This window comes from Mytilus galloprovincialis, chromosome 8 (assembly GCF_965363235.1).
Source record: "Mytilus galloprovincialis chromosome 8, xbMytGall1.hap1.1, whole genome shotgun sequence".
Classification (NCBI taxonomy): domain Eukaryota; kingdom Metazoa; phylum Mollusca; class Bivalvia; order Mytilida; family Mytilidae; genus Mytilus; species Mytilus galloprovincialis.
Window position 1 is genome coordinate 76,235,299 of NC_134845.1, and position 10,776 is coordinate 76,246,074.

General features: G+C 32.0%; 1 long non-coding RNA gene across 1 annotated transcript; it reads right to left on the reverse strand.

Moving 5' to 3' along the window:
* Positions 1–5,919: 5,919 nt before the first annotated feature.
* Positions 5,920–9,101, reverse strand: LOC143043528 (uncharacterized). Its single transcript, XR_012968442.1, has 3 exons — positions 8,889–9,101; positions 6,823–6,861; positions 5,920–6,158 (listed from the first exon to the last, which is right to left on the reverse strand). It is a non-coding gene; the product is annotated as an uncharacterized LOC143043528 (long non-coding RNA).
* Between the last annotated feature and the right edge of the window lie 1,675 nt (positions 9,102–10,776).

The window sequence follows — 10,776 nt, forward strand, 5'->3', positions numbered from 1 at the left end:
AATAAAAAGCAATTTTCTAATTCTTGTACCATAAAATTTTCCAAGGGATAAGAAATTTATATAACACGATACTTTATTTGAAAATCAAACAAAAAATAATAGGTTACATGGGCAATATTTCCGAAAAAATTGAAATTCATCACAAAACCTAAAAAAAAATTGTTCCAATTATCTTGGGGATTGATATTTTTATGCTAAAATAATAGATAAATGTACATGTTTTAGGTCAAAGAATATTTGTTCTGTAAGATGCAATTATTAATTATTGTTCATAGAAAAGCCTTCTATTGAAGTGTTTGCAGTTGCCCTAAAATCTGCCATCTGCAAATAGCAATCATTTTGTTATTCTATGTTGAGATAGAACATCGCTAATTGTCAATATCAGGGAGGAGAATGATTTTTCATAATAAAAAGAAAGAGTATGTAAAGTTCGAAAAGAATATGTACGAGCTAATTGAGGTAAAAATATGTTTTTTACGCAGTCAAACTTATTTACTTTTTGTGATCATGTTTAAATTCAAACATGACTTTGCGACTAAATCGTAGATAACATTGAAATAAGTAACCTTGTTTAGAAACACTTGGTTGTCTAAAGCGGGATGTAAACGAATTAAATATAATGCTGCTGCTTCTTATTTAGTTTAAAATCGTGTTAGACATATTAAATGTGTTTAGAAGTTTAATCTCTTTAATTATTTGAATAAAAGATGCTTTGAGTATTTTCAACATAAGCTTTTAAAAAACAAATGCAGGTAATTCTGTATGTTAAACACTATAAGATGTTGTGAAATAAAAAAAATGAAAAAGTTGAATACCCTTCCTGACCTCATAAGATCATTCGTTGTTTTATGCAGTGATCGTTTTCATGCTGTGCTGTGTTTTGTGGACTGTTGTTCGTCTCTTGGACTTTTATTTTATTTGGTTCATGGTTTTAGTTTAGTTTATTTGATTCATGGTTTCGATGTTGATTGTCCCTTTGGTATTATTTTACGTTAAAGCCATTAACTTGCAGTAATAAAGGAGATTCACGCAAGGAGACAAATATCCGCGAAAATAACTGCATTTGCTCACAATGATATATATATAGAACCAAACCGTTATCTAGAAACATTAATCTACAATGATCTACAATTTTTTAAACTTTTACTACTTGAAGTTGAAGAGTGAAGAAATATATCAAATGGACATCAAACTCATAATTGAAAACGAACTGACAAAGCCGGGGAAAAAACGAACATGACAAGCAACAGTATACAACACACAACATTTAAAACTACAGACTGAGTAACACACACCCTCCAAAAATATTTCAGTTAAAATTAGGGGCTTCCAAAGAGTAATCAGATCATATTCCACATGTGACACACGTCTTGTGGCTCATGTAATTCCTACCTCGGTGCCAAGCCTTATTCGGTAGGTGACATTCAAGGCAGAGATAACGGTTTATCGGTAATTCGTATATTTTCCCTTTAATTTTACTGCCTAATATTTTCGAGTATCAACGTACTGGTTGAATCACTGAAAATATTAGGCAATACATTGTGTGACGTCATAATTATCGATGAACAGAATAATAGGTAGTTTCGTTTTTGATACTGACTGTATCATGTGGAATATCTAAACTCGCCCTAACGGGCTCGTCTAGATATTCCACATGATATAGTCAGTATCAAAAACGAAACTACCTATTATTCTATATATCTTGGTTACGTCGATTGCAACTTATTAGAAGAGGGACGAAAGATACCAAAGGAACAGTCAAACTCATAAATCTAAAACAAACTGACAACGCCATGGCTAAAACTGAAAAAGACAAACAGAAAAATAATAGTACACATGACACAACATAGAAAACTAAAGAATAAACAACACGAACCCCACCAAAAACTAGGGGTGATCTCAGGTGCTCCGGAAGGGTAAGCAGATCCTGCTCCACATGTGGCACCCGTCGTGTTGATTATGTGATTACAAATCCGGTAAATAGTCTAATTCGGTAGGTCACATTCATGAAAGGGAAGGGGATTGTAGTTACGACGTAAGGAACATATCCGATATCATTTGTGAAACGACGGTTATTCCATAACGGTCAACCAACTCGTGATGGCGTCCGTAAAATTTACGAAGGGATGATTTCAACTTCACCATTTGGAACTCTTGGTTTAATAGCTTCCTTGTGAGCAGTAACCCTCTATCAAGAAAATCATGATAGGAAATGCAAGCACGGGAATATCGTATCAATTGGGAATCATAATTTCAAGTTAAGTATGATTAGCATAATCTGAACATAAGAGGGAAAATCTCAGCCACGTTATCGGGATGGGTCAGTTACAATACACAGTCGAATAGAGAATGCAAGCTGTTTAATATTGTGCTATTGAAATTTGCAGTTACAGCATTTTAGAATCATTCTTAATTAAGGGAAAATCTCACTTATGAAGAACTCAGATAGTTTTTCTGGGTTACGCTTTAGTCTTGTGATTTTGACTCTTTGGTTATATCAGCTCGTCAGCGTTGGTAGCAGGTAATGCTCTTTCAAAGACGAATTGGCCTCGATAATCACTGCAGATATGTCAATTATCAAACGTTAATCAGGTGCTATGACATTGGTATAATCAATGCAATTTGCACTATTTCAATCATTAATGAAGTTTTATTTTGGCTATGGTATGTTGGGTTTTTTCCCTTTTTGTTTCGATTGATGGAATTTATTGGCTTGGTATCTTCTCTCCTTTTGTTTTAAACAAAAAAGTATCTGACAAAAATTATAGCAAAGATTATTTAAACATGTTAAACTAACCTCGTTCTCTGCTGGATACATCAATTATATTTTCGAACAAATCCATTGGTAAAGGAACATCAGGATTAGCTGAACAAACAACTATAAGTCTGTTTACCTTGCCCACCCTCTTTCGTTTCGGAATCAGTAAGAAGTCTAGCATTTTACATTTTACATTCTCGAATTTAAGAATTAATCCGAGGTATCGTTCTCCTAAATATTTTTCTTTTAGATCTGTTATTCCTTTATTTCTACCAAATGAAACCATATCTGAGAGTTTCTCCTCGTCATCTATTGTACCACTGAGAACTATGTTTAGCATTTCCTTTGTCAAGAGTGAGTTGTCATCTTCAAAACCTGTCATGTCCACAAACGTTGGCATTAGTGTATCATCTTGTTTACTATAGTAGTGCTTTTTTAAATAACTGCAAGAAAGATTTATTGTTATTTCCGTAAGTGCAAAGAAATTCAATGCGGATGGGATGTACTTTGATAAATTGCTAAGATAACAGTACAAAAACCATATACGATATATAGATTAGGGAATACAGTATTCACTTGTGTAAACAATTTGTCAAGCACTAAGTCGGGGTATGAATAAATGTAAGAGAAATTTTAAAAAGACCATCATGAAATTCCTAAAAAAAAAATATTTAATAAAAGACGATGACTTTTAATGTTGTCATGAAAACATAAATACAAAGAAAATATTTATTTCCGATAGAAATTTTATAGAACAGATATTAGTAACGGTTTTGTTGTACTTCTTTAGTAATTATTTTTTTAAATATATAAGGGTTCATAAATATTCATTCACAATGCGAAAATCCTGGCAATATGGTGCCTCATACAAAATTATTAAATTTTACAATATCGTGTTTTCTCACTCAAGTAAACGTAGTCTATATTCAATAAAATAGAATTATTTTGCATTTGCTTCTTATTATCATGCATTGCAATAAAATGTTGTTTAGAAATGATACAAAATTACGATGATTGTTGTATAGTTGAATACAGTTATATTACGAAACATATGCAAATAAAAATTAAACCGGTCGAAAAAGATTTAAACAAGATGCTCTAAAGAGCCTGTGTCGCTCACCTTGGTCTATGTGCATAAAAAAAAAGGGCACAGATGGATTCATGACAAAATTGTGTTTTAGTGATGGTGATGTGTTTGCAGATCTTACTTTACTAAACATTCTCGGAACTTACAATTTTCTCCATCTTTAATAAACTTGGCCCTTTAGATACAGAGGGAAATATTTTGAAAAAAATTACAAAAATTTATCAAATTAGTGAAAATTGTCAAAAATTGACTGTAATGGGCAATAACTCCTTAAGGGGTCAACTGACCATTTTGGTGATGTGACTTATATTTAGATCTTACTTTGCTGAACATTATTGGTGTTTACAGTTTATCTCTATCTATAATAGTATTCAAGATAATAACCAAAAACGGAAAAATTTCTTTAAAAATTACCCATTGGGGGGCAGCAACCCAACAACCAGTTGTCCAATTCATCTGAAAATTTCAGGACAGATAGATATTGACTTGATAAACAATTTAACTTCTTTGCTCCAAATGCTTCGGTTTCAGAGTTATAAGCAAAAATCTACATTTTACCTATATATTCTTTTTTTAGCCATGGCGGCCATCTGGGTTGGTTAGTCAGGTCACCGCACACATTTCTTAAATAAGATACCCTTATAATGATTGCGGCTAATTTAGGTTAAATTTGACCCAATAGTTTCAGAGGAGAAGAATTTTGTGAAAGAATACAAAAAATTACAAAAAATTGGTAAAAAATGACTATAAAGGGCAATAACTCCTTACGGATGTATTCTTCTGACATTTTAGTCTCGTTCTGTCTCGTTGAAATCTCGTTCTTATTTTTTTGGTAAAAAATATGATATAAGTCGAAAATATCAATGAATTTTAAAAAATGTTATAATCAAACTTAAATTAGGTATTTCCAAAGAGTAGTTTTTGTGTAACCAATTTTTCAAATTTTTATTACCAATCAAGTCAGTCTTTTTAGCCAAAATTTTGAGAAAATGGGTGAGGGATACAAATATGATGTTACGAGAAAAATGTACATCGCACATCTTTTTTTGTTTTCAAATTTCTGAGATATATATTTTTTCAATCATTTATAACAAAGAAGTTGAAAAGATGGAGAAAAATCACAAATTGACAAAATTGACAACATGGTAAATTTGACACAAAAAAAGCATCAAAATATGATAAAACATTCTTATATTAACACCTACCTATAGTTTTTTTTATTCAAAATTTATTCAGATTGGTCTCCTTCATCTTTATTGAAAGTATGACAAAAAGTTTGATTGTTGAAATGTAGTTTTTTTCATGATTATAGCCAAAAAATAGATAAAAAAAATTGACGAAAAATGGAAAAATCAACAAAATTAGGTATTTTCAAAGGGCTGTAGCAAAAAAAGAAGTGCACCACCATATGATTTTTTCTTTACCAATTATTTTTTTACAGTCTTATAAACCCAAAAAACAGGTTTAGAAAAAAAGTTTAATTCTAGAAATTTTTGGCTCCTCAGAAGTGTACATCCTTAAGGGGTCAACTAACCATTTTGGTCATGTTTGACTTATTTGTAGATCTTATTTTGCTGAACATAATTGCTTAAGATCTATAAGATCTATAATAATAAAATCTGCTTACCCTTCCGGAGCACTTTAGATCACCCCTAGTTTATGGTGAGTTTTGTTTTTTTTTGCTTAGTCTTGTAATTTGCTGTGTACAACTTGTGACTTTGAAAGTCGCATTGGAATTTTTCACCTTTTTTTAAGCTTGAACTATTATAACTGAACAAAATTAAAATGAACGAATTGTGAATATATGAAGATAAAAATTGCTTAAGATTTTAAATGCCAAGTTGCATTGTAAGGTGAATCTTTCAAATAATATACACTGCTTAGTTAACTGTTAAAAGCCTGAAAAAAATATGTTACACATATAAAGTCTAAAAATGAGGCTCAACAGAAAATAATAGTATTTGATTTTTTTTCTATATTGGTAAGAATAGTAAGAATATGCATTCTTACTTTTTCATTATTCAAATGGTTTTATGATAATTTTGAACGGAAACTATCGTGTACTTGCCGATTTAATCGTTTAGTCGTCTGCCTGTCTGTTTTACCAGTGTCTGCGAATTTTGCGCGTTCTATCCATCTTTCATTGCTTAAAGCGGCAAAAACAGTATTTAGAAATGACGACTTTCCTCCTCCAGGCGTTCCAATTATCGCAATTGTTAAAGGTGTTTTATCCTGCCCACTTAAACCGACTAATGTCTTACATCTTTCTACTAACTTATTCCTTAGTTCTTTATCTTTCGAGTCATCAATAACCTACAAAAAGTAAATAAAAAAACATGAGTTACGTGTTTTGTTTTTTTGATTTTAGAAATAGGATGTGATTTCCAACTATCAACCATCCACTTCGGTGTTGACATGAATATCAATTATTTGGTAATTTTAATAAATGTCCAGTTAAAAAACTTTGAATTTTTCGAAAAACTAGGGATTTTCTTATCCCAAGAAAAGATCACCTTAGCTGTATTTGGCACAATGTTTTGGAATTTTGGGTCCTCAATGCTCTTCAACTTTGTACTTGTTTGGCTGTATACCTATTTTGATCTGAGCGTCGCTGATGAGTCTTTTGTAGACAAAACGCGCGTCTGGCGTACTAAATTATAATCCTGGTACCTTTGATAACTAATTAAACCATATAACGTTGATGAAAACGTGTGCTCCATCCTAGTCTTAATTAACAAGGATTGCCTTGTCAGTTTCTTTGCTAATGGCAGATGACATATATCGCTCATTGATGAATAGACGCTTAGCAAAACACGATCGACAATGAAAAAACACTATTACGATCACAAACGGAACTTAGGTTACAGTTAGACGTTTCTAGAAATATAGACCTGGATTGATACAATTTAATTTAAAATTCATTTTGCATGAACACTTGCGCATTATTTATATGACAGTACTTAAGTATTGATATTACCGTTTTCCTTGAAGCGTCTTCACGCGAAGGAGTAAGGACCTAAAACAATATATGTTTTCTATTTTATAGCATAAAACATGAAAATGAGCACAGTTCAATAATAATAAATGAAAATGTGTATTTAAATATTATGTGTTTGCCAATCAAAACATAAACTTTGAATTGCCTATCTTATGGCATGGACTTAGGATTCGTTCATGATCTGTCGCGAAAAGCGAAAAAAATACATCTTATCGTAGGAAATTCACAGGAAGCTATTTCTACATTTTTTTATTTTAGTACTTGGAAACAGTTTAAGTCCTCTCCCTTGTTTCCAAAGTTCGTTACTTTTTTCTCTCTGTTAAATTCCATTATTTTGCGTTTCTGTATACTATGAACATACGTTTACTATAAATAAAGTGTATTGCTATCAGCTATCTTTTTCAAGTTTCTTCTCCCATGCCATCACTGCTATATTATAAAGAGAGTCTTTACAAACGCGATAATTATTGTCCGATCCCCGAATACTCTTATAAAATTTATGTGCAAGTTTAAAACCGGAAGTCCTGTTTGACTTAAAATCGAAATCGCGGGCATCTTAAGCTTTGTTGAAAGTATGTTAACTATTTTAGGATTAATTTTTGTAAAAGACTTTATGTCTGAAGCACTTCAAAAATGATATCAGAAGCTATATAGGTACACGGAAACAGGACAATATTGTTAAGCCTATCTTTTTTTTCAAAGTCCGTTATTATTTTGTTTTCAGTTTTATTCCTTAACTTTCGCGTGTCTGTATACTATGAACATGCGTATCTATATTATAGATATTACAGTGTATTTAATTTTCTATTAACTATTAATTCTAAGTTACTTCTCCATGACGATCACTAATATTATATATAGAGAGTCTCTATATAGTATAGTAGTTTTGAAAAAGTTAAAAACCGTGTATATTTAATATAAGTTAGTTGGGAGGCGGGGCTTATTTCATACAGTATTAGAGGAGTTACGATCCTTTATATTTCATATAAGGTAATAAGGAGGCGGGGTTATTTCATACACGGTTAGTAGTGGTGTTACGTTCCTTTAGAAAAACAAAACAGTACTGAGAAAAAATCTTAAAGGTTTCGACAGACGAAGAAAGTGATGATAAAGTGAAATAAACTCATAAAACACATTTAAATCTAACAAGTTGTCATTGTTGGCATCTGTTTTTGTAGGATCAAAGGAAGTAGTTTCTAAATCATGTTTATGCTAACAGTATGAAGACTTGCTCATTTTGATAGGTCACTGTCTAAATTTTACACGTTAAAATAGTCGATAAGATAAATTCGTTACATAGTGTGCTAGTGACGTTATACGGTATATATGGGATCACTAGCACACTATGTAACTAATAATATTAATCATAGTATGCATGCAGGTATAATAGTAGTGGTTCTTACGATCTAAAAACGATGATATGGACAACACTCTGATTGGCTCATCTATTTTTGATTTTTGTTATCTATCCTCCGATCGGTTCTCAATGTTAAAACCGGTAGTCAGGTCTGATGACGGAACAAAATCCGGTCGCCTTTATTTTCGTTTTTCTCCCAAAATAACCCAAACTGAATAGTCATAAGAATGGTCCTATATGTACCATGCGACTGTGCATGGTACATATAGGACACAAAGGCATGAGGATTAATTTATTGTTTGAGGAAGAGAAGCGACACACAAAATGAGGTCTTCTCGTTTAATAGTATAGATATTAACTAATATACATGTTATAGTTTAATTAGTGAGATGTTTCCAAAATGTCCATCTGAGGACATCTAGTTTCTATTTTGTTTTATATCTCACTTTTTATCTATATGTTGATTTGATTGGCTCATTTATGTGGATTGGTGTACACCTTATGTGGGTAAAAGCCTTCTAACATTCTCAGGTAATATCTCAATATGTTTCCCCCGTAAGGCAAGGAATATTATACATTAGAGTTTATAAAAGACTCTTCAGGTAAAATAACACATCTCATATCTATTGGACCTTATGTAATAATCTCAAATTACCTCATTATATTCGGTGCATCAACATTTAATTACCTGTTTCAGAAACCGAAGAACTGGTACATCAAAACGTGGGATAGTTGTATTCAGGTATTTCATGTTTGGATCAGCATCTTCACAATAGTTGGTTATACATGCAAAACGATGTTTTGGAAGTCCTAGAACCTGTCTGAATTTTTTTACTTTCTCTGCCACTGCCTCGTTACATAACGGGTTATATTTATCTCTCCCTGTCAAAACTCCATACATAGGGATGTCTATAGAATGTAAGACAATATCAAAGGATTATAAAAGTCGAAAAGACAAATACCTATCTCGACGAAAATAAAATCAACAGTCGACAAAGGATAAGATTCTAAAGGAAAAAAAACATACATAGTATAATATGTATAATGTTAACTATTAAAATTGAGAATGGAAATGGGGAATGTGTCAAAGAGACAACAACCCGACCAAATAAAAAACAACAGCAGAGGGTCACCAACAGGTCTTCAATGTAGCGAGAAATTCCCGCACCCGGAGGCGTCCTTCAGCTGGCCCCTAAACAAATATATACTAGTCCAGTGATAATGAACGCCATACTAATTTCCAAATTATACACAAGAAACTAAAATTAAAATAATACAAGACTAACAAAGGCCAGAGGCTCCTGACTTGGGACAGGCGCAAAAATGCGGCGGGGTTAAACATGTTTGTGAGATCTCAACCCTCCCCCTATACCTCTAACCAATGTAGAAAAGTAAACGCATAACAATACGCACATTAAAATTCAGTTCAAGAGAAGTCCGAGTCTGATGTCAGAAGATGTAACCAAAGAAAATAAACAAAATGACAATAATACATAAATAACAACAGACTACTAGCAGTTAACTGACATACCAGCTCCAGACTTCAATTAAACTAACTGAAAGATTATGATTTCATCATATGAAATCAGGCACAATCCTTCCCGTTAGGGGTTTAGTATCATACCATCATAACATATATGAGAAGAACATAACCCTGTATTCCTCAACATCAAAACGCGTTTGTTCTAAATTTGTTAGTAGCAGAGGCAAAATATTAAATTATCCTTGATCAGGTACTAAATGTTATGGATGTGTATCAATATTATTGTAAACATGTCATTTGCTTAATACTGTTATGTTATAAAAAAAAAATGGTCAATTAATTTTTTTCTGATGAAGATTATCAGTATCATGACGTGTTGAAAATTGTACAACCTAAATACAAAAAATTATCTTGCTAGAAATGTATCATGTTTTGTGTTTTAAAGGATTTTTATAGCTCACCATACAGTATTCCTCTTGTTTACATTGAAGTTCATGCGACATGCGTGATAATAAAAAAATGTTTACATCTTGGTTTTGGCTCTACGATGGACAACATAAAAGTGTTTAAACTACTACAAATTGTTGAACGACCTTTATACCATTTATAATGGTATCGCCTCGTCGGTCATATAACCTTATTCATATTTGTAAGACATGAAATTTTATATATATATTTATGATGAATATCACAGAATTTAACAATCCAAAAAATAACAGGGGTCTGATGAAATAATAGTGTGTGTCAGACAGCACAATTATTGAAAAAAATATCTTGTGCCAACAACTTGTCATAAGGTTAATGAAGTCATAAAGCATAAAACACTCTTTCTCGTATCGTTATAAATTCTAAAACATGCCTCTATCTTTTCTTGCAGCTTCAACTATGTTTCCCAAGATATATTTCGGTAACTGATAATCCGGTTCTAGTGTAGACACAACAATTATTCTATCAACCGGTAGATGATTGACCTCTTTGTTGTAATGGTTCGCAGAAATCGATGTTAGATAGTTGGTTCCTTGAACGAAATTACTCAGCTTTTGATTCTCATTTATTCTAACGGAAAATACCATATACCAATTAAAAAGTCAAT